The 25,125-nt window shown below is 44.8% G+C and overlaps 1 protein-coding gene across 4 annotated transcripts in view; it reads right to left on the bottom strand.

The window, feature by feature from the left end:
• Window positions 1-25,125, bottom strand: part of TBXAS1 (thromboxane A synthase 1) — a 193,117-nt gene that overhangs the window by 93,480 nt on the left and 74,512 nt on the right. Inside the window, exon 2 of one of the 4 annotated variants that reach the window (XM_077468780.1) lies at window positions 8,299-8,518. The exons of the other annotated variants lie outside the window; for them this stretch is intronic. The gene's annotated coding sequence lies outside the window, so the exon portion shown is untranslated. The remainder of the gene's footprint in view (window positions 1-8,298; window positions 8,519-25,125) is intronic. 4 annotated transcript variants of the gene reach the window in all.

Genomic DNA, 25,125 nt, shown 5'->3' with positions numbered 1-25,125 from the left:
TCTAGTTCATAGATAGAGGATGACAGCCCTAAAGTCTGCATCCTTTTTTTTTAAAGGGTACATTTATTGAGTTTTCACAAAATACAATAAACAGTGTTAACTATTCAGCAGAAAGTATATGGTCACATATTCAAACATATGCATTTGTGTAGTCACATGTATTATTTTCCAAAATACAGCAATTTGAGTAAATGTTTGGGATGGCCAATCTATCCTCTAGGAATACCAGGATTGCCTTCCAAAATTGTGCTACACTTGGGCACCTCCATATCATGTGAAAGTAGTTCCCTTCCTCTTCGTGACAGTGATGCCATTCAGGAGAGTCTGCTCTGCCCATCTGATACAGACGAGCTGGGGTATAAAATATTCTATGTAGGAAGTTAAGATCCCCCACCACCTCCGTCCATGTTTCATCAGTCAGTGATGGGATGTCAGTGGTCCACTGCCTCGCTACTTTTTTCATTCTTCTGGACTCGGAGGGCAGGAGAAGGGAATAGTATCTAGATATCAATTTAGTATAATCATCCTCAAGCATAAGATCTCCATTTAATCAGGGAGAAGTGATACCTCCGTCAACCCAAACTGTGCTGTGATCGTGTGCCTCAATTGCAGGTAGCCATGAAAATATTTGTTGTGGACCTTGTACTCTAGCTGAAGGTCTCAGAATGTTTTAAAGACCCCGGCAGAGAATAATTGGTATACATATGTAATGCCATAGTTAACCCAGCATATTCCATCAGGTATTTTGTATATTTCGGGCAACTGGGGATTAAGCCAGAGAGGGACGCTGGGCGATTTATTCAAAGAGGAGTCCCCCCATCTTTTTGTTACATAGGTGAAAGATTTTGTAGAATTCTGGCTCCAGCATTGGGGTATTTCTATATAATCTATTTCTCAATGCTTCATAGGAGTGAACTAAGACAGCTTGGGTATCTACCAATGCAATATCAAGGTCCAGAAAGAACCACTAGTGGATATGTGTCAGTTGGGTCGCTAAGTAGTAACACTGTAGGTTTTGCAAGGCTAGTCCCCCTTCCCCAATAGGTAGGTAAAAGGTTTCCGGGGTGGTCTCGAGCCACACAAGAACGAGGTGTTTACCGAAATCAATTGGACAAACTATTTTTTAGGGATACAGATCGGGGCATGCCAGAAGATATATAAAAATCTAGGGAGATAGATCATTTTAACAATGTTGATTCTGCCTAATAAATTGAGAGGCAATTCGGACCAGATCTGCAAATTTGTTTTCAGGCGTTGCATAAGGGGGGGGGTGAGATTATTGGGGATAAGTTTTAAGGGGTAACTGGATCTCCACTCCCAGGTAACAAAACTTATTCACCACCTGCAAAGCAGCATCTGGGGGTATTGTGGGGGTAAAGAGGGGGTCCACCAGGAAAATGATGGCTTTGCCCCAATTAACCCTAAATCCAGAATATGTACCAAAACTAGATATTATGTGCAGCGCCTGAGAGAGAGCCTTGAGCATATGCCAGGTACAGCAGCATATCATCTGCGTACAAGGACATTTTTTATTCCAGGTCGTTCAGTCTGCAGCCCTTAACTGTGCTATCTGCCCTAATTCTGGCCACCAGTGGCTCTATCGCAATGGCAAACAACAGGGGTGATAAAGGGCACCCCTGTCGTGTGCCCCTGCATAATTTGAAAGTGTCACTTTATGATGTTGTTCACTCGTAGCCGGGCCAGATAACTGGCATACAGCAGTCTCACCCAAGCATTAAATCTAGGTCAAAAACCCATCTGCTTGAGGGCTGCCATTAGGTAAGGCCATTCGATAGAATCAAATGCCTTGTGAGTGTCTAAAGACACCACAATGCACGTGTCAGGATTAGGTCCTGTAGCAAGAAGTTTAGCAAATATTTTAGCATCAACATTGATGAATGAGAAAGGGCGATATAACTATAATATAAGAAATTGTGATCTTTGTGTGACTTGGGGATTAGGACTATTAAAGCCTCTGAGTGAGTTTGGGAGCATACCTTTCTCAGAGGCATCATGGTACACTTCCAGTAATTTTTGTGCTAAGAATTCCTGGTACATACAGTACCACTCCACTGGGTATCCGTCCAACCCCGGTGTTTTGTTAGGATGGAGAGAGTGCATCCCCTCTCCTATCTCCGAGACAGAGATCGGAAGTTCCAGTTACACCGCTGCCTCCAGGGACAGGGTGGTAAGCGGAATCTGCTCCAAAAAAACTCTCCACGTCTGCTGTATCATATCTCACAGAGGATGAGTACAGAGTAGAATAAAATTGGAGGAATGCACTTGCTATATGCTCCGGGTACGTAAAGCTTGGTGTTCATCATAGATTTGGGGAATAGAAACAGGTGCATGTTGCGAATGGGCCAAGTAAGCTAGTAATTTACTATTCTTGTCTCCAAATTCAAAAATTTGTTGAGATTGATAAAGTAAAGTTTTTTCCACCAATACCAACTCTAGTTGTCAAGCAAAATCTCGCCATACCCTAAAGTTAGAGGAGGATGTTATATTCTACCACAGCATCCGTGGCCATTTTTTCTTAAGTTTCCAATCCCTGTCCATTCTAATTTTTTTTAATGAACCCTGAAGTGGAGCCCCTAAGGGCAGCTTTAAACGCATCCCATGTGACACCAAGTGCTGTTATCCTTCCAGAACTCTCCAATAGCGGTGGCAGAAGATCTTTCAAAATATTCCTTTTAGCCACAGGGGGCTCAGTCTCCATAGGTTGTACCCCAAGGAATGACCAACAGTCACCGTTAATGATAAAGGGGAATGATCCAAAATTGCCTGTGGCAGGTATTGTGCCGCTACCACCCTGGGTAAAATATCCTTAGTTAGGAAGCACATAACTAGTCTCGAGAGCATATTGTAGGTGGAGGAGTAGCAAGAATAGGCCAGAATGTTTGGGCTTTTCCATCTCCAGGCCTCCACCATGCCATATTGAGACATACAGGCCGCTAGTGGAGAGCTGAAGCTGGATTTGGCATCCAGTCTGTCCTTCTCAGGTGAAAGCACCATGTTCAGATCACCGGCCATAAAAATTAGGCCTTCCACCACCTGCAGTACCCTCGTCTCCCACACCGCCAACGTAAGCGGCGGAGGAATGTATACTGTCACAAAAGTATACAGCACATCATTAATAAGGAGAACAACCACCACAAGCCCCCCATACGGGTCCGTAATAATGATCGTAGGAGTACATGTTAAAGATTTGGACAACAGAATGGAAACCCCTATGGCATAGTTAGAGTATAGGGAGTGAAAGGCATGACCTATAAAGGCTCATTTGAGAGCAAGAATTTTGGATCCCATCAGGTGGGTTTCTTGTAAAAAAATGATATGGGGCTTACGTTTCTGTACATAATTGAAGCCCCCTACATTCCAGGAGATTGGGTTAAGATTTTGTATGCGATTCACCATGATAGTTATTGAACAATATACACTGACTCTTAGGGTGTGTTGACAAGGGGTCCGTAGAGGAAACACAAATCTGCCTCTCCTTCATACAGTTTGAAAAAGGGTGACTATTATCACATATATGCTGTCCACGGCAGGGGATCACGATGGTTCCCGAGTGTCCTGGGTGCCATTTTAGCCCTCCTCGTGTGCGAAGCGGGAGAGCCATTCAGCATGTGACTGCTGCGGGAATCAGCCTATATTTCACCATGGTCCGGTATAGTGTAGGAACTCGGCGCGGTCCGGAGCTCCAGAAAAAGGCTGCTCACATACCGGAAGTCAGCCCCCCCCCCCCGCATCCTTAAAGTGATTGTAAACCCCCTAATTTTTAAAAAAATGAGAACAAAAATTTTATACATACCTATGTGAAGTGGTTTTGCAGAGAGAAGCCCCCGATCCTCCTCTTCATGGGTCCCCCGCCAGCGCTCCTGGCCCTCCCCCTGCACCATAGCAAGTACTCATGCAGGGTTGCTCCCGGGCTGATTCTGTGTGTCCATAGACACACAGACAGACATCGCTGGATCGAGAACGGGCTCAAGTATAAGGGGAATAGGAGACAGTTGTACTCAAATGTTTTTTTTCACCTTAATGCAGATAATGCATTAAGGTAAAAAACATTCAACCTTTACCACTTTAAAAAGAAGGAATATATTTTTGTGGCAGTTTTTTTTTTAGAAAGTGAGGGAATTAACATGGACCTGTTATTCAAAGGTCAAAATGAACATCACACATATGATGCACTCTGTCAGTAGCATTAACACAGTTTTTTGTTTTTTCTGAATTCCCCCATAACATAGACCTGTTCATCCAGGCATTAGAGCATTCATTTTTCTACTTCCTTTGGTTACCAGATTTGCACACATCTCAGAAGGGATTTTGGTCCACTCTTATTTAGAGATCTTCTCTAAATCCTTAAGGTTTCTTGGCTTTCGATTGGCAACTCGAAATTTAAGCTCCCTCCATACATTTTCTATAGGATTAAGGTCAGGACACTGGCTAGGCCACTCCATGACCTTAATGTGCTTCTTCTTCGGCCACTACTTTGTTGCCTTGGCGGTATGTTTTTGGTCAATGTCATGCTGGAAGACCCATACACGACCCATATTCAGTGTTCTGGCTGAGGGAAGAAGGTTCTCATCCAAATTTTTACAATACAATACATTTATTGGGGCCCCGTCTATTGGCCCCTCAATGTGGCAAAGTCAGCCTTTACCTTTAGCAGAGAAACAGCCCCAAAGCATAATGTTTCTACCTCTGTGCTTGACTGTAGGGATGGTGCTCTTAGGGTCATAGTCAGCATTTTTCTTCCTCCAAACACGACGAGTCGATTTAATGCCAAAGAGCTAAATTTTGGTCTTTCGCCCAATCCTTCTTTGAATCATTTAGATGTTTATTGGCAAGGATTGCAGGATTTCGATCCATGGTGGCGTAGTGTGCCACCAATGGTTTGTTTGGCGACTGTGGTACCAACTGCCTTGAGATCATTCACAAGCTCCTCCCATGTACTTCTGGGTTGATCCCTCATTTTTCTCATGATCATCCTTACCTCACGAGGTAAAATCTTGCATGGAGCTTCAGACAGAGGGCGATTGATGGTTATTTTGTTTTTCTTCCATTTGTGAATAATCTCTCCAACAGTTGTCTTCCTCTCACCAAACTGCTTGGGGATGATCTTGTAGCCCATTCCAGCCTTGTGCAGGTCTACAATCTTGTCCCCAACATCCTTAGACAGCTCTTTGGTCTTGCCCATGATGGTGGGTTTGAATGGAAGAAGGAGATTCTGTGGACAGGTGTCTTTTATACACATAACGAGTTGTCATTAGGAGCACCTTCTTAAAGTGACAGGACTAATCTGCGTACCACATGAGCGCATACTGTAGCTCAAAGATCCTTACAGTAGCCAGTCTGTGGGAGCCAAAATTATTGTTGGTTGGTAGGGGATCAAATATTTATTTTACTCACTGAACTACTACTCAATTTATAACGTTTGTATCGTGTTTTTTTCTGGATTTCTGGTTGATATTCTTTCTCTATCATTTAAAATACACCTATGATAAGATTTTTTTAAACTGCCCCTTTAAGACATAAAAAAAACCAGCATTTAACATAGTGCACTGTGGCGCCGGACTTAGTGCACCATGGGAAGCGCCACGTATATGCAATCACAAGATTGCATACATGGAGCTTCATTTGCAGGCTTATAACCCGACTTGCAGCGCAATGCAAAACGCCCATAAAAGCACTGTGATTAGAGTACATAGAGTTGGGCTTTATGGTGGAGTGGCCAGAAGAAAGCCATTACTTTCAGCATAAAAACAAAATGGCCCGTTTTGAGTTTGCAAAAAGGCATGTGGTTGACTCCACAAATGTATGGAGGAAGGTGCTCTGGTCTGATGAGACTAAAATGGAACTTTTTGGCCATCAAAGGAAACTATGTCTGACGCAAACCCATCACATCACCTAAAGAACACCATCCCCCAGTGAAACATGGTGGTGGCAGCATCATACCGTGGGGATGTTTGAGTTGAGGGAAAGATGGATGGTGCTAAATACAGGGATATTTTTTGAGCAAAATCTGTACCACTCTGTGTAATTTGAGGCTAGGATGGAGGTTCACCTTCCAAGCAGGACAATGACCCCAAACACACTACTAAAGCAACACTTTGAGTGATTTAAGGAGAAACATGTAAATGTGTTGGAATGGCCTAGTCAAAGCCCTGACCTCAATCCAATACAAAATCTGTGGTCCAACTTAAAGTTTGCTGTTCACAAGTGCAAACCATCCAACTTGAAGGAGTTTGAGCAGTTTTGCGGCATGTTCTGTAAATGAAATGATGCAAATTCTCAAACAATCCATGTTCATTTCAGGCTGTGAGGCAACAAAACATGAAAAATGCCAAGGGGGGGGTGAATACTTTTGCAAGGCACTGTATTTCTTTCACTTCCTGTTCTCCTTTCCTTGCTCTACCACTGCTCCGGCGGCTGTTTCTCTCTATTCACTCACATTCACTTCTCTTCTCTGCTCCCTTGTTCTTGATTGGACGCACCCTGCCTTGATAGGCGGGGTCCGCCAACGTCACACGTTTCCATGACATCGACAGCCCCAGCACTTTGGCAGCTTCCCCCGTTGCTTGGATACCGCTGGTGCAGCGTGGCCGGCAATCGCTGCTATGATCCAAGCTGACATGCAATCATTGCACTGGCGCTGATCTGTATCCAAATCGTGCGCTATGCACAGATGAGCGGGGTCTGCCGACGTCACATCGGCGGCCCCAGCACTACAGCATCCCCCGTTGCTTGGTTACCACCGGCGCATCACGCATGCGCAGCCGGCGATCGCTGTTGTGGTCCAAGCCGACCTGCAACTATTGACCCCCGCACTGGCACTGATCTATATCCAGATCGTACGATATACACAGATGCTCTATAGCAATAGTCACTAAGGATCCACATTATCAAGTTCATCTTGATAATACACAGGTCAGTGTTAATATTTTATTTGGCAATCCCTTTTTTCATACCTTTTTGCTTAAATTGGTGAGGTTTCTCTTAAATCTGTGATATTGTACTCGTCTTGCTAAGCTTTTGGCGGGACTTGTGACATCATACCTGTCAAGGGGTGGGTGCAGTTTTGCTTTTTACATTTTTATGATTGGTTGATAGTTAAACCATTTTCACTGTTACCCCACGTTTATCACATGCCTGACAAAGGGGTCCTGCTTGACTCCGAAACGTTGCACTCTCCTTGTGTTGTAAAAGTCAAGTTCCTCAAGTTGGGATTTTAAATGGACCACAAACAGTAATCGTAAAAAAATAAATACAAATTTATTAATACATATTACAAAAAACAATGTTCAAAGATAATAAAAACAAACACATATGTTGGGGCCAGATATGAAAACAGCTGAGAGGGAAGCCCAAAACTGTCAAGCCGACAGTTTTGGGCCAACGCATTTAGAAAAAAACAGTGCAGATTTTCTTCAGGGACTAAAAGGGCTTGAAACTTCCCAAACTGTGGCTTAAGTCCCAAGTGTAATGCCACGTACACATGACCAGACTTTGACAGCAAACGAGTCCGTCGGACAATTCGATCTTGTGTGGGCTCCATCGGACCTTTGCACTTTTACATTTTTCCACTGGAACTCCGCCGGACCCAGTTCCTACCGAGAAATCCGATCGTGATTATGCTAGTCCAACGGACAAAAACCGACGCAAGGGAAGCTATTAGCTACTGGCTATGAACTTCCTTATTCTAATCCGGTCGTACGTCATCACATTCGAATCCGTCTCAGTCTCAATATACAAGCGTCCATGAAATCACCGGCCAATTATACAGGGGTCTAGCTCAAAACAATGTGTAGTTAAATAAAGCCTTCTTAGAACAGAACTAACACTTTAAAGCAGAACTAAATCCCCCTATCCTTTTCAGCCAAGGAAGCTGTCCTCTTAGCCATCAATAGGAAAGGTTCCCCATGGGGTTTTTAATTGCAGCAACAAGATACAAAAAATTAGAAAAATATATAATTTTATTTAGAAAAAAATCTTACAAAGAGACGTTTGTGGTAAAACATGAGATCTGTAGGTAAGGCTAATACATGTACATAAAAATGCAGCCATTGAATACAAAAAAGAAGAACATAGTATGATATAAGTATGTAAATCATACTGAACGACCCCAAAGCATTTCAACCTTTAACAGTAGAGGTCTTCTTCTGGGGGAGCGAGCAAAAAACTCTAAAAAGGAAAAATACATATATAATAGTAGAATAATTTAGAAACCAAAATGTCAACAGGCAAAATATATTGATATTGACATGTATGTTATAGTGATTCAAATATATTTACCAATCACGGCTGAGAAAAAAATCCTGATTGTTGTGCCCATGAGCTGCCAGAGAATCCAAGCAATGCGGCAAGACACCCCCACCTCAAACGCTGAAAGGGGGAGGGGCAAAGACCAGCGAGCCAAAGAGAGGGCCTACAAAAGGCCACGCTTGAGCCCACACATAGGAGCGGGCGGGGAGAAGCCAAGAACCGAGAGACAGGCCAATCACTCGCCAAGTCACTGTTGGGGTGTATAAAAAGGTAATGCATTAGAAAAATATCACTTAATAGTTATTAGTAAAAATATTAGGATATAATTAGAAAAAAAGTGAGGAAAGGGGGAATAGGAATAAATATAAAATTTAAATGAATGATAAAGGGTGAATGAGTGGTGAATGAGGTGACGATGGTAGTGCAAAAGTGTGAAAATGGGTGATGAAATAGAAGTGACTGGTAGCGTGAAAGTGCACGAAAATGAAATATGAATGATGGGGAAAAAAAAAAAAAAAAAAAAAAAACACAGCAAGAATGGATGGTGGAAAAATGTTTATAAAAAATTAGGCCAACTCAACAAGACCAAACAAAGTCAAAAAGGTGAAGGGAAAGAGAAAATGAAAAAAATGAAAGGGAAGGTGAAGAGGAATAGAATGCAGAAGGAATAAGATGGGTGAGTGTGAATAAGAGTATGTAAAAAAAGAACACAAATGAATGTGACATGAGAGGAGATAGTGTACAAGTGTGATGAACAGGTCTCCCCTTTTCTGCATTTGAGGTGGGGGTGTCTTGCTGCATTGCTTGGATTCTCTGGCTCATGGGCACCACAATCAGGAGATTTGATAAATATATTTGAATCATTATCGCATATGTGTCAATATCAATATATTTTGCCTGTTGACATTTTGGTTTCTAAATGATTCTACTATTATATATGTATTTTTCTTTAGAGTTTTTTTGCTCGCTCCCCCAGAAGAAGACCTCTACTGTTAAAGGTTGAAACGCTTCAAGGGCCCTTCAGTATGATTTACATACTTATATCATGCTATGTTCTTCTTTTTTTATTCAATGGCTACATTTTTATATACATGCATTAGCCTTACCTACAGAGCTCATGTTTTAACACAAACAAATGTCTCTTTGATGTAACAATTTTTTCTAAATAACATTATGTATTTTTCTAATTTTTTGTATCTTGTTGCTGCATTTCAAAACCCCATGCTGAACATTTCCTATTGATGCCTTATTAGGAGCATGCAGTATTATCACTCTCACCATCAATATCGCTTTCCATTTTTCCTCTTACACACGATTGGAATTTTGGCCAGCAAAAGACCGATGAGAGCTTTTCATCGGAATCTAGCTGGCCGAATTCCCACCAGCAAAAATTTGATAGCATGTTCTCAATTTTCCCGATGGGAAAACTTTCTATCAGAAATTCCGATCGTGTGTATGCAATTCCGACGTGCAAAAACTCACGCATTCTCAGATTCAAACTACAAGATAGAAGCTATTGGCTGCTAGGTATTGAACTTGCTTTTTCTAGTCCCGTTGCACGTATTGTACATCACCGCGTTCTTGGCGGTCGGAATTTGGTGTGACCATGTGTAGGCAAGACAGTTTGAGCGGAATTCTGTTGGAATTCCGACGGGAAAACCATCAGAGCTTTTTCCGACGAGAATTCCGATCGTGTGTACGCGGCATTAGCCTTCTCATTTTTTTCCCCCCCAACTGCCATGGAGTTGCACATGTGATCAGTTATGACCCCAGCCACCTGATGGTTTGACACTTTGGTTGACAGCACAAGAAAATGTGACAGCATTCACAGCATGCCAGGAATATAACCGTTTTTTGAAACCATTAAGTCGATGGGTTTAGTTCCGCTTAAGTTTATCTTATTGGCCTGTGGAAGATAATTTCACAGTTTGAAAATGATCTGGAATTGGATATAGACAGCTGTGGTGGACTGTGGTTTTTGGCAAATATATCTTATTCTGGATGAACTCCTATTGGCAACGTTCCAACTTTCTTCAGATTTAACAAATCTATTGTCTTAGGCCTCATGTACACTGCTGCTGGTAAACGGATGTTTAGGAACAGCTGGGCATTTTTTTTTTCAGCTGCCCCTGAACTCTCCTCTATGTTATCTTATCGGTACATGTACACAGGGTCGTTTATAGTTGTTTCCAGGCAGTTGAGGCTAGAAGCATTTTTTGGTATGCAAAAAAAATAATAAATAAATGCATTCAGGATGGATGTTCAGAGGCATTTGAAACCCCAAATGCCTGTAACAGCTTGTAAGCGTGTGTAAACGCGGTACCCCACATTTAGCGACATTTCGTTTCTAGGGGTTTTTAGTAGAGATACAATTCTGACCATTGGCAATACAAACATGCTTCTCAAATGCAAACGCGGCATGTAAAAGTGGCACAAGGGACATTTTTAACCATCAGTTACTAAGCTGTCAAGTTCCATCATCCAGGAGAGGTTTTAAAACTTCCCGTGTACATGAAGCTTTAAAGTGTTAGTTCACTTTTACAGAAAATCTGTACATCGGACTCCCCTTCCTGTTACCCGCTGTACTTACCTCCTTCAATCCCGAGCCGTCCTGACTTCCGCAAACCACTCCACCAGTCCAGGGATTTGAAATCCCTGCTGCTTTCTCTCCTCTCTGTCCATCGCTGCCAGTACGGACCAGACAGATTCTAATTGGTCAGCATTATCACATGGACAGCGCCGACCAATCAAAATCTGTCTGGTCTGTCCTTACAGCTCTGGGTGAAGAGGAGAGAAGGTAGCACAGATTTCAAATGTGTTGACTAGTGAAGTTGCTTGCAGGAGCCTTGACAGCTCAGGATCGACGGAGGTAAGCATAGCGGGTCCACAGGGGTGGGGGGTGGGTAGTTCACCTTTTACACATTTTCTGTAAAAATTAACTAATCATTTAAAGAGGAGGGCCGGTTATACGAAAAAAAAAAAAAAAAAAGTCAGCAGCTGCAAACACTGCAGCTGCTGACTTAATCAACACACTCACCTGTCCAGGGCGCCCGCGATGTCGGCCGCCCGAGGCCGACCCATCCCTCGGCTCTCGGGTCCCGGCGCCGCCATTCCTTGTAAGGGAAACAAGCAGTGGAGTCTCACGGCTTCACTGCCCGTTTCCTACTGCGCATGCGCGAGTCCCGCAGCGCTTTCTGAATGGGACGCGCTGTGTTCTGGAACACACAGTTCCCAGAACACAGCGCGACCCATTACCCAGAAGACGCCGCGACGAAGACAGAAGACAGAAGATCTCCGCGGAGGAGGAAGAGGAAGATTAGGAGAAAGTGCCTAGCAACAGGCATTTCTGGTAAGTAAAAAAAAAAATTTTTTTTCATTTTTTTTTTTTTTTTTTAATATTTTTTTGTAATTTTTAATATTTTTTTTGTTTTCAGGGTGGCCCTCCACTTTAAGAAGATGTTTTAAGGGCATCCAACCTCTTTGCAGTAATTTCCTGTCTAGATGCAGTTCAGTGACGGCGTTTCTCATGGCTGGTTTTCTAATGGTGACAACAGTGGACCATGCCTGTGTGTTGTAACAGCCACTGGTAGTCTCCATTGGAAGCCCATGGGACAGGATGACAATGAAGGAGCACAACTGAGAGACAGAGGGTTGTCACCCTCATGGCAGAATCACCAAACATTACTTTATTGACAGCTGCAGATTTTTAAGTTTTTGTTTTAGGACATTAAAATGGTAAAGCTTATATGAGAGAAAATAAACTGACAGGGGCTATAACCCTCCCTTATTCTATCCAAAATGAAAAAAAAAAAAAAAAAAGTGTTGTCTATAGTTCTACTTAAAGGAAAAATTTCTAATAATTTTATGGAGAGGTCTAAGAAGATATCAATGGTGCAGCAGAAAAATACAGCACAGTGAGGAAGGTTTGTGGTCCAGGATGACAGGACAGTTAAAATTAGAAGCGGCGCCCCCCCACCCACAGCTGCGGAATGCCGGCTGCCCCCATACCAGAAACAGTGCGGCCGCTTTATGGGGCGCTAGACTAATTTTCCTCTCAGCCCAGTCCACCCCGTAAGACTGATGCTACACTAACAGTGAAAAAGAGGAAATTGCACTAATTACAGTCCAAAAGATTATTATGATGTATATTAATGCTTGAACAACTGTAGATAAGTACAACGTCCACCCAGTGACTACACCACAAAAGAGTGCACCATCACCTTGTGAAAAACATGCTTACCAGATTGTAAGCCGATTAAGCAAGTGGCTTTAATCCAGCCCGGGATTTTCATTTTGCAAGAAGACACAATAATACGATACTGCAATGTATAGTTGCAAGCCTCTTAGCATATGTTGGCGTTGATTCCACAAATCATAATTTCATATCAACCCAAAAAGAAAAAAAAAATGTACACCAAGCATAATATTGTCAAAAATAATGAACAATATATGCAGTTGCACATACAGTGTGAAAAACAAAAAATGCACGGACAGAAAACCACCCAGTGGATGAATCACAATTGAGTGTACTGCCACCACAGAGGGCCTCCTTACCAGATGTCAACAAAAAAGCAGATGTCCCTTTAAGAAAATAGATCCTCGGCTGGAAACAGACATGCAGCTCTCAACACGTGTTCATCTGTAGATGAATGCGTGGTATAGCGCAAGCCGGCGGGGACTCTTTCCTTGCTGCCCCCCTGCAAAATGCTGCCCTAGGCCTGGGCCTTATTGGCCTAGGCCAGGATACAGTGTTGGGTAGGACACAAAAAAGTGGAGAAACAAAAATCCAAATCTGACACATTCCATGTAAAAAAACTCCAAAAATGGACTGGACAAAATTATTTGCACCCTCAATTTAAATGTTTGGTAGCACACCCCTTGGAAAAAATAACTGAAATCAAATTGCTTCCTGTAACCAACAATAAGTTTCTTACACCTCACCACTGGAATTTTGGACCACTCTTCTTTTGCCAACTATTCCAGGTCTCTCAGATTGAAAGGGATAAATTTTCCCAACTGCGGTTTTGAGATTTTTCCACAAGTGCTCTATAGGATTTAGATCTGGACTCCTTACTGGCGAGTTCAGTACTCTCCAGCACTTTGTCTTAAACCATTTCTGGGTGCTTTTTGACGTGTGCTTTGGATCATTGTCCAGCTGTAAGACCCATGAAATCTGACCGAGACCCAACTTTTTGACACTGGGCCCTACATTGCACCCCAGAATTCTTTGGAAGTCTTCAGATTTCATAATGCCATGCACACGGTCAAGAATCCCAGTGCCTAAAGCTTCAAAGCAACCCCACAACATCAGTGAACCTCCACCCTGTTTGACTGTAGGGACTGTATTACTCTCTTGAAAAGGCCTAATTTCTTTTTCTAAAAACAGTAGAATGATGAGCTTTACCAAAAAAGCTGTCATTTTGTCTCGTCTATCCACAGCACATTCTCGCAAAAAGATTTTGGCTTCCTCACGTAAGTTTCGACAAACTCTTTGATCAATTTTGCTCTTTTGTCCACGCCCAGGGAGATTAGCCACAGTGTCATGGGCCATAAACTTCTTGACAATGTGCACAGTGGACACAGGAACATTAACCACTTGCCGCCCGCCCTATAACAAAATGACGGCGGCAAAGTGGTTTCAAAATCCTGACCGGACGTCATATGACGTGATCAGAATTTTGAGCCACTGCGCGCCCCAGGGGCACGCATCGCGGCGATCGTTGTTGCGGGGTGTCAGTCTGTCACCCTGCAACTACGATCTCGGTAAAGAGTCACCGAAGGAGACTCTTTACCACGTGATCAGCCATGTCCAATCACGGCTGATCACAGTGTAAATAGGAAGAGTCGGTGATCGGCTTTTCCTCACTGTCAGGGGGGGTCTGTGCTGTGGGATGCCCAGGACAAGGTATGCCAACCTAGACCACCAGGGATTCCAGTCAGTGCCACAATGGATGCCAATCAGTGCCCATAATGGATGCCAGTGCCCACAATGGGCATCACTGATTGGCATGCATTATTGTTTGGCACTGATTGGCATCCATTAGTACAGTATATTATAATACAATGCCGCCTATCAGTTCCCATCTGTGCCGCCTATCAGTGCCCATCCATGCCCATCTGTGCCGCCTACCCATGCCCATCTGTGCCGCCTACCCATGCCCATCTGTGCCGCCCCATCCATGCCCATCCGTGCCAGCTATTCGTGCCAATTTGTGCCACCTATCAGTGCCCATCCGTGTCGCCCATCAGTGCCACCCATCAGTGCTGCCTATCAGTGCCACATATCAGTGTCCATCAATGCCACCTCATCAGTACCACTTCATTGGTGCCACCTCATCGGTGCCCATCAGTGGCGCCTTATCATTGCCCATCAGTGTAACCCCATCAGTGAAGGAGAAAACTTACTTATTTACAAAGTTTTGAAACTGAAACAAAAAAAAACATTTTTTTTTTCAAAATTTTCTGTATTTTTTTATTGGTTTAGGACAAAATATAAACCACAGAGGTGATCAAATACCACCAAAAGAAAGCTCTATTTGTGGGAAAAAAATGATAAAAATTTCATTTGGGTACAGTGTAGCATGACCGCGCAATTGTCACTCAAAGTGTGACATCGCTGAAAGCTCAAAATTGGTCTGGGCAGGAAGGTGTTTAAGTGCCCTGTATTGAAGTGGTTAAAATCTCTGGAGATTTAAATACCTGGGGGTCAGGGTGGCCAGGGATGCTGCCCAGTATTATGGTCGCAGCACAGTTCCCTTGCTCCATCTCCTGAGGGAAAGATGCCAGTCCTAGTCCAGACTTTCACTAAACTTGTTGGGTCGCATCAGCAGCTTGAAGATGATAATCCTACCCAAATTCACATTTTTTTTTTCCGAAACAGCCCAATCTGGATTCTGTATTACTTCATTCGTTTGGAATGGGTCTGTCCCTCACTTAGCGAAATCCACGTTATTTACCAACACATTTAGGGGGACCGGCTCTCCCAAATCTGCGGGATTACTGCTGGGCAGCGATGTTGGTCACAGCCTATTGGTGGTTTAAGGGAAAACGCTCAAATGCGGCTGTCTGTGTGGAGGCGGCTCAGTTGAGCTCCATTCAGGCACTGCAAAACCTAGTGTACAGGGGAGTGAGGACGTACGCGGAACTACCAGCTTCTACAAGGGTAACAGTGCGAGTCTGGATAGCTGCTCAACGTAGTTTTTTCCTGGCAGAGCGATGGTCCCGAGTCCAGCCACTCTGGGGGAACCCCAACTTGCTCCACTTTAGGAGAGTCCCAGATCCTCAGTTATGGGCAAGATTTGGTATAAAAACCCTAAGGCCGCGTACACACGCGCGGACTGTTCGCCCAACTTTGTCCGTCCAACAGTTTCAGCAAACAGTCCGCTCAAAATTAGCATGGACGGACATGCCCACACACGACGAACGAACAGTTTGCTGAAACCGTGCGCGATGACGTGAACAGCACGTACGACGGGACGAAAAATACGACGTCCTATACACTGCATTATAGCTTTCGGCGTGAAAATCCTTTCTGAGCATGCGCGCAACTTTGTTTGACGAACAAGCCTACACACGAGCGGGCTGTTCGCTGAAACAAGGTTTCAGCGGATAGTTTTTCGGAAATTCCGAAAAACCTTGTCCGTCCAACTGTCCGCTGAAACTGTCCGCTGAAAGCCCACACACGAGCGGACTGTCCGCCCAAACACTGTTCAGCGGACAAAGTTGGGCGAACAGTCCGCCCGTGTGTACGCGGCCTCAGAGACATTATGCCTGCAGGTATGCTGCTCTCATTTGCTCACATTTACAGGTCGCATAAGCTGCCGAGTTGGATGTATTTTCGATATGCCCAACTCTGGAACGCAGCTAGGGCCCAGTTTCCCGTGTCTCCACTCCTTCAATTTTATCCAGTGGAGGACCTTTTGTCCTGTAGTGATCTGGAGAAGCCTCTCTCTGTTTTATATAGCAGCCTGCTGACGACAGACTCCCCCAAAATGAATAGGCTGCGGGACGCGTGGAAGATGGATTTGCCTGCCCTGGAGAAGGAGGACTGGGTGGACTGTCTGGAACGGGGTCCAAGGTTGGTGGTCTCAGCAGGTGACAAACTGATACAAATAAAATTTCTCCATAGAGTCTATTTCACCCTGGTGCGTCTGTCTAGGATATATCCTGATAGGGACTCATGCTACCCCAGGTGTTGGACGCATTTGGGTACCTATCTACATATATTCGAGGACTGCCCCACCATCTTGACCTTCTGGATGGGGATATTTGACCAATTAAACGTTCAAATAGAATTACCCATCCCTAGGACACCTGAACTGGCACTTTTAGATATCCATGAGAATGAACAAAGATCGCACCACAGTAAACTATTAATCTCGTATCTCCTGTTCTATACCAAAAAAAGAGATCCTCTGCAGATGGTCCTCCCCAACTCCCCCAACTATTTTGTCCTGGGAAGAAAAAGTCAATGCTGCTTTGCCCCTCTACAAGCTGACCTACATTAGTCGGGAGTGTCCTTGGAAGATCGATAAAGTATGGTTACCCTGGACAACTTAGAATAGATGGTTTCAATGCCCTGTATATTCTAATCACACTATTTAACTCTTGATGGTGATATATAGATGTGCACCTCCTGGATCCTCTTCCCGGCCCTTTTCCTCCTCCCCCCCCCCCCCCCCAACTGGATCTAATGTTATATATGATACTATTTTCACTACATTCAGCTCTGCGATGGTTCTAAATAAGAAGTAACAACTCAACAACTTAACAAGGGTTAATTTGATGTAATGTACCATGTCTGTTATTATGAATGACTGTATACCTTATGGAAATGTAATTATATATTTTTTTCCTTCAATAAAGCACTCCTGATTGTTAAAAAAAAAATCTCTGGAGATAGACTTGTAACCTTGAGATTGTCCATGCTGTTCCACCATTTTTGTTCTCAGATCCTCAGACAATTCTTTGCTGCTCCTTCTCTTCTCCATGCGGCACACAGAAACGAACAACAGAAAAAGTTGAGTACATTTTTCACCATTTTTACTGATTGTCGGGGTGATTTCTATATTTTCAGCACCTGACAATTGATACAGGTGAGTTTATTTACAAATACAGGAGCGTCACAAACTTGGAATGCAATCATTTCTTACAATTTTGAGAAGGTGCCAATGATTTTGTCCAGTTCATTTTTGGAGTTTTGAGTGGAATATTAGTTTTAGCTTTTTGTTTCTCCACTTTTTTGTGTCATACCAACACAAACACAGGAAATAAACATGAGAATGCCTAAACATTTGTAACTGCAGCAATTTTCTGGGCGAAGTGGAGCATTATCTTACAGAAACGTATTGCTGCCAATATTTTTTTTTTTTTTTTTTTTTTATTTATAGCAGGAAATGGGTCCACATAGACCAACAGGTTACATACTTTCCACATGGCTTACAGGCAAAAAGGCATTATAGGGAATACAACATCACTTCCCTGCCAGCATTAACATCCGGAACAATAAACAGCAGCATGTGGATTTAGAAAGTCTCATCGTCCCGTAGTCCCACTTTTCAGTTTTCTTTTTAACGAACTAGGTATCTACGTCGATACCACTTCCAGTATGTGGAGGAAGAGAAGCAAAGAAAGAGAAAAAACAGAGGGGCAAAGAGAAGGGAAAGGGGATATCCAATATAGGGGATATCCAATATAGGGGATACGGGGGGGAGGGATATAGAGAGAGGGAAAGAAAAAAAAAAAAAGGGGGGGGGTGAAGGGGGGAGACAGGTATGTTACCCAATCATGGATTGCGCGGCGATCAATTGTAATTTCAGATACGGGGCCTCTATCTATGGCCCCCAGACTCAACATAACATTGTCACTGCATGCGGTACTACGTGGTTGTGTCAGAGCCTCTCAGGGCTTGGCCCTCAGCCGAGTATATGAACACATTCCAACTCTGCCAGGTTTTAGTAAAAGTCTCCTCTCTATTTTGTGCTGTGAGGATAAGATCCTCCATTTTCCTGATTTCCTCCACCTTACCAAGCCAGAGGTCAATGGTCGGTGGTAGGGACGATTTCCAACGAAGTGGTATGCAGGCCTTAGCTGCATCAAGTAGGTGTCGGATCACTGATTTCTGGTACTTCCTGTCAGGGATATCGGAGGCATGCAAGAGAAAGAATACTGGGTCGTCTGTAAGGGGCCGGGCCCTAAATTGTTGTATTGTCTCACGCACCACTTTCCAGAAGTGCGTGAGTTTCGGGCAGGACCAAAAGATATGCAGCATGGTCCCTTTATCTGCGAGACAACGCCAACACAGGTCTGATGTAGTCGGGTACAGCCGGTGGAGTTGCGAAGGGGTCCTATACCACCGTGAGAGAATTTTGTAGTTTGTTTCCTGAATCTTGGCACAGATAGAGGATTTGTGTGTAAATCGGAGAATACGCTGTCTCTTGGTGTTGTTAAATTGGCAAGCTAACTCTTTTTCCCAATTAAGTAGTCCCGGGGGAGTAAAGTCTGCTGTGGGAGCATTTAAAAGATTGTAGGTCAGTGAAAGTGTATGTGGGAGTGCACCTGCGTCTGTGCAGAGCACCTCCAGGGCTGTAAGCGACTGGGCGTCCTCCAGGGGGGCGGGATCGTAGAGAGAAAATGTGTAAGTTGGAGTGTCCTCAGGAAGTCTAGACGGAACGGGCCTGTAGGATCCAGGAAATTCTCCATAGTTTTCCAGCGCCCCCCGGAGCTAAAGTGGGAGGCTTGGTGTAGGCCCGCCCCCCCCAGGTTCCGAAAGCTCCCATCATAAAGACCTGGAATAAACAAGGGGTTGCCTATGATAGGGTAAAGGGGCGAGGTCGGGGAAGAGAGGGACATTTGCGAAATTATCCGAGCGCAGACCCTCGCCGAGTTCCCAATCAGTGGGTGATGTTTGATCGCGATTGGCAATGCCGAGTAGCACCATAGCGCCCCCCAGAGGGGAATCACACTTTGGGATTGTTCCATCTGGGCCCACAGCTTGGTACCCTGATGGCGGCACCAATCTATGAGTCTTCCCAGATGAACAGCCTGGTAGTAGCCTCGGATATTCGATAGGGCTAGCCCTACCGAAGAAAATACTTTGAAAAACACCGCAAAGACAGCAGGTGAACTCGTTTAACCCTTTAGGCCCTTTCTCCTTATAACATGCATTCTCTACTACTCCTTCTGACAGCTCTGTCCTCTATACTAAAATTATCTCAACTGCACCCCACTTCTCCCCCCCACAGCATATATATATCACCCTCACTTCTGTCCTCTCCTTATTACTGCACCCACCAACTCCTGCTAATTCTAAATCCACACACACTAAAAATCTCCAAGACCCTGGGGCATGTCCCTTCATATAAATCTCACTCCCATATTGCCTCCCTCACCCTCCTGCTTCTCCTAACCTCTGGAGATATATCCCCAAACCCCGGACCTCCATCATTAAACTGTACCCATCACCCTGCACCCTCTGGCAGCAGCCGCAATCAACACAATTTAGTTCCCATTTCTATTCTTCCCAAGACCAGACTCCCTTTCTCTTGTGCTCTTTGGAACTCCCGCTCTGTCTGCAACAAACTCACCTCTCTACATGACATCTTTATCGCCAACTCATTTAACCTACTCGCCATCACCGAAACCTGGCTCCACGAATCAAACACTGCATCTCCTGCGGCCCTATCCCATGGTGGTCTTCTCTGGACTCACTACCCCAGATCCAATGGACATAAGGGAGGAGGTGTTGGAATCCTTCTAGCCCCACATAGCACCTTCCAGGTACTTCAATCACCTCCCTCTCTGTCACTCTCCTCTTTCGAAGCACACTGCATTCGTCTCTTCACTCCAATTTCTTTAAGAATAGCCGTGATCTACAGGCCCCCTGGACCAGTATCAACATTTCTTGATGACTTCTCTGCCTGGCTACCCTACTTTCTTTCTTCTGAAATCCCCACAATCATTCTCGGGGACTTCAACATCCCTATTAATTCTAACACCTCTGCTCCTTCCAAACTTCTCAGCCTAGCCTCCTCCTTTGACCTGAAACAGTGGATACACGATCCTACTCACTCCGAAGGCAATATCCTTGACCTCGTTTTCTCTCACCTTTGCACTCCATGCAACCTCTCTAACTATCCATTTCCTCTCTCTGATCACCACCTTATTAGTTTCACTCTCTCCCTCTCCTTCACCTCCTCTCCCGCCAACCGCATTAAAGTTACCCGCAGAAACCTACGTCATCTCAAGCCTTCTCTTCTCTACTCTGCTATTGACAACCTCTATGACAAAATCTCACCCTTATCCTGCACCAACCTAGCCACTTCTGTCTACAACACTTCACTTCTGGCCTCTCTGGACTCACTGGCCCCCCTCACTACACACAGAATTAAGCCCCGACCCCTTCAACCTTGGCAAACAGATGCCACTAGAAGTCTGAAAAAACTTAGTCGTGCTCATGAGCGCCTGTGGCGCAAGACCAAGTCTCAGAGAGATTTCAACCAATATAAATCTGCCCTCCAAAATTACAATTCTAGCCTCCTCTCTGCCAAGCAGAACTATTTTATCACTCTCATCAGCAACCTATCATCCCGTCCCCGTCAACTCTTCTCTACTTTCAACTCTCTACTTCGTCCTCCACCACCTCCACCCGCCAACTCACTCACCGCCCAGGAGATTGCTAATCACTTCAAACAGAAGATTGATACAATTCGCGTGGAGATTTCTACTGTTCTGATACCCTCCACGCTTTACACATCATGCCCACAGGCACAATCATTACTTCCCTCCTTCAACCCCACCACTATAGACGAAGTTGCTAAACTACTTGGTAATGTCCACCTTACCACCTGCCCTCTAGATCCTGTTCCCTCACAAATGCTGCGTTCACCCTCTGACTCTATGCTACACTCTCTAACTCACATCTTCAATCTCTCCCTCTCTTCTGGCATCTTCCCCAACTCTCTAAAACATGCACTTGTCAAACCCATACTTAAAAAACCCTCACTGGACCCATCCAATCCTAACAACCTACGCCCCATCTCCTTGCTCCCCTTTTTATCCAAACTACTCGAACGTCTGGTCTACAACCGACTGAGTGACCACCTCGCTGATAATAGCCTTCTTGATCCCCTTCAGTCTGGATTTCGTCCTCAACACTCCACAGAAACTGCTCTCCTAAAACTAACAAACGATCTACTAACGGCCAAAACCAAACGACATTATTCTGTACTCCTCCTCCTGGACCTCTCTGCTGCCTTTGATACGGTTGACCACCCCCTCCTTCTCAAAAAACTCCACACCATTGGTCTCCGTGACCGTACTCTACGATGGTTCTCTTCCTACTTATCCAACCGCACCTTTAGCGTTTCTTACAACTCTACTTCCTCCTCTCCTCTTCCTTTCTCTGTTGGGGTCCCCCAAGGTTCTGTTCTTGGACCACTCCTATTTTCAATCTATACCTCTTCCTTGGGTCAACTGATGCCTCCCACGGCTTCCAATACCACCTCTATGCTGACGACACCCAGATCTATTTCTCTACCCCTCAGCTCACTCCCTCTGTCTCCTCACGTATCACTAATTTACTATCAGATATATCAGTCTGGATGTCACACCACTTCCTCAAAATCAATCTATCCAAAACCGAACTTATAATTTTTCCTCCCCCATATGCCCCTTCCCCTGATCTCACTGTCAAAATTGATGGCACAACCATAAGCCCATCCCCACATGCCAAGGTTCTAGGTGTAGTCCTGGACTCTGAACTCTCCTTCAAGCAACACATCCAATCGCTGTCCAAATCCTGCCGCCTCAACCTCCGCAACATCTCCAAAATATGCCCCTTTCTAACCAATGAGACAACAAAGCTCTTAATTCACTCGCTGGTCATCTCCCGCCTCGACTACTGCAACTCCCTTCTCATTGGCTTACCTCTACATAGTCTATCACCTCTTCAATTCATTATGAATGCCGCTGCCAGACTCATCCACCTTACCAATCGCTCGGTGTCTGCTACTCCTCTCTGTCAATCCCTCCACTGGCTTCCGCTCAGCCAAAGAATTAAATTCAAAATACTAACAATTACATACAAAGCCATCCACAACTCTGCCCCCAGCTACATCACTAGCTTAGTCTCTAAATACCAACCTACTCGTCCTCTTCGTTCCTCTCAAGACCTCCTGCTCTCTAGCTCCCTCATCACCTCCTCCCATACTCGCCTCCAGGATTTTTCCAAAGCCTCCCCAATCCTATGGAATGCCCTACCCCAATCTGTCCGCTTATCTCCTACTTTATTAGCTTTTAGACGATCCCTGAAAACACTTCTCTTCAGAGAAGCCTACCCCACCCACACCTAACTGTATTTTCATTTTCTCCATCAGCTCATCCTCCACAGTTATTACCTTTTGTTTCAACTTGACCCTCCCTTCTAGATTGTAAGCTCTAACGAGCAGGGCCCTCTGATCCCTCCTGTATTGATTACTATTGTAAGTGTACTGTCTGCCCTCATATTGTAAAGCGCTGCGCAAACTGTTGGCGCTATATAAATCCTGAATAATAATAATAATAATAATAATATTCGGTAGGGCTAGCCCGCCGTTCGATTTGGGGAGCACCAGAAGTTTGTTGGCGAGTCTAGGTCTTTTTTTCGCCCAGACAAATTCTGTAAATGCAGATCTAACCCTTTTAAAAAAGACGGGTGGTATATGTATAGGTAGGGCCTGCATCAGGTAGAGGATTTTTGGGAGGACAGACATTTTTAAGATATTGCAGCGTCCTATCCACGAGTGCATGCCAGATTGCCATTGGGACAGAAGTGTTTTTATTTCCAACAGTAATGGGGGGGAAGTTAAACTCGTACAGTTTCGAGAGTGTATGAGGAATGTTCGTACCTAGGTACTTCAGAGCCCTGTTCGTCCACTTCAGAGCAAAGCTGGCTTGAAGGTGATTAAGCTGCACCGCCGGTATCCCCACGCCCATAGCCTCTGATTTGGTAAAGTTAATCTTTAAATTTGAGAGCGTCCCGTATGTTTCAAATTCCTGCATCAAATTTGGGAGGGATACTACCGGGTTTGAGAGAGAGAACAACAAATCGTCCGCATAGGCAGACACTTTGTGTTGGGTGTGTTTAACCAAAATAACAGTTATGTTCGGGGATAGTCTAATGTGGCATAGGAATGGTTTGAGGGATAACGCGAAAAGAAGGGGTGAAAGCGGGCAGCCCTTTTGTGTCCCGTTTGCGATCCGGAAGGGTTCGGACAGTACCCCATTGGCCCTAACCCTGGCCGACGGTGTAGTATATATTGCCTGGATCCATCCCAACATATTGTTACCCAGTCCTATATGGCGTAGTGTGGCAGACATGAAATCCCAGCTCACTCTGTCAAAAGCTTTCTCCGCGTCTGTGCTGAGAAAGACACTCGGCCTGTTTTCCAAGGTGGCAGTATGCAGCAGGTTCAGGACTTTGGTGGTGTTGTCCCTAGCCTCCCTAGTTGGGACAAAGCCCACCTGATCAAGGTGTATCAGATCAGGGATGTACGACTGCAGCCTTGTAGCTATGATTTTAGTAAATAGCTTAAGATCCGCATTCAAGAGAGAAATTGGGCGATAGCTCCCGCACTGAGACGGGTCCTTGCCTTCTTTTGGGATCACTGCTATATGAGCCTGTAACGTGGCCTCATGGAGCTTGCCCCCCTTAGTAAGACCATTGAAAAGGTGAAGGAGATGATGTCCAAGGGACGGGAGTAGGGTCTTATAATATTGTAATGTTAGGCCGTCAGGACCCGGGGCCTTCCCTCTTTTAGTATTACCTATTGCCTGTTGGATTTCGGACAGTGTTATAGGTTCCTCCAAAGCGCCCCATATTTCCGTCGGTAGAGTGGGCATATTAGAAGAGGTTATGTAGTCGACTATGTGCATGGGGGAGGGCCGAGCAGTGTCCAGGTTGTAGAGAGTCTCGTAAAAGGATTTGAATGTATTGGTAATTTGTTGGGGCAGCGTCTCCCGTGTCCCCAAGGAGGAGAGAACATAAGGTATATAAGAAGCCGCCCGTTGGGACTGCAGAGATTCATAGATCCTTTTACGGGAGATCTGGAGCGCTGCCTTAGCCCTATAGTGGAGAAGATCGTTTATCTGGGTACGCATCGTATCCAGCTCACTACTTAAGAGAGTATTCGGTGTCCGTTTATGTTTAGCTTCCAAGATTTGAAGCTTACCAAATAACTCAGACAATTGGGCGGTTCGCTGTCTCTTAAGTCGCGTGCCGTGTTTTATCAGAACTCCGCGAATCACCGCCTTGTGTGCCTCCCAGATTAGGCCCGCCTCACAGTCCCCCGCGCCGTTAGTATGAAAGTAATGGGATATTTCCGCCGTCACGTCTGCCAGTACCTCGGCGTCCTGGAGGAGACTCTCATTATGCCTCCATGGCTTCTTCTGTCCCCTGTAAAAGTCTGTCAAAGCGTAGCGTAATGTAACTGGGGCGTGGTCAGACCATGTGATAGATCCAATGGTGGATCCTTCAACTGCCTGAAGTTGGTTGTGTGGCATCAAGAAATAATCGATGCGTGAGTACCCGTGGTGCGGCCTAGAAAAAAAAGTGTAATCCCGTTCCCCGGGGTGGAAGAGGCGCCACACATCCACCAATTGTGCGGCGTGTAAGGCCGCGTGTGCAGCTCTCCTCATGCCCCGGGGGAAGGAGGATAGCCCTGTGGAGGTGTCCTCTGCGGGTATTAAGGGGATGTTTAGGTCTCCGCCTATAATCAATTGGCCTTCTGTAAATTTTTGAAGTAAGTTTAAGTGTCTTTTCACAAACTGATCTTGTCTACTGTTGGGGGCGTATAAGTTAGCGCTGCCAATATTTTTGGC

The sequence above is a fragment of the Lithobates pipiens genome, unplaced genomic scaffold (assembly GCF_037356315.1).
Source record: "Lithobates pipiens isolate NorthernLeopardFrog02 unplaced genomic scaffold, aLitPip1_a1.2 Scaffold_8, whole genome shotgun sequence".
Classification (NCBI taxonomy): Eukaryota; Metazoa; Chordata; class Amphibia; order Anura; family Ranidae; genus Lithobates; species Lithobates pipiens.
Note: the sequence above shows the minus strand (reverse complement) of the source record. Positions and strands in the feature narration are given on the sequence as shown.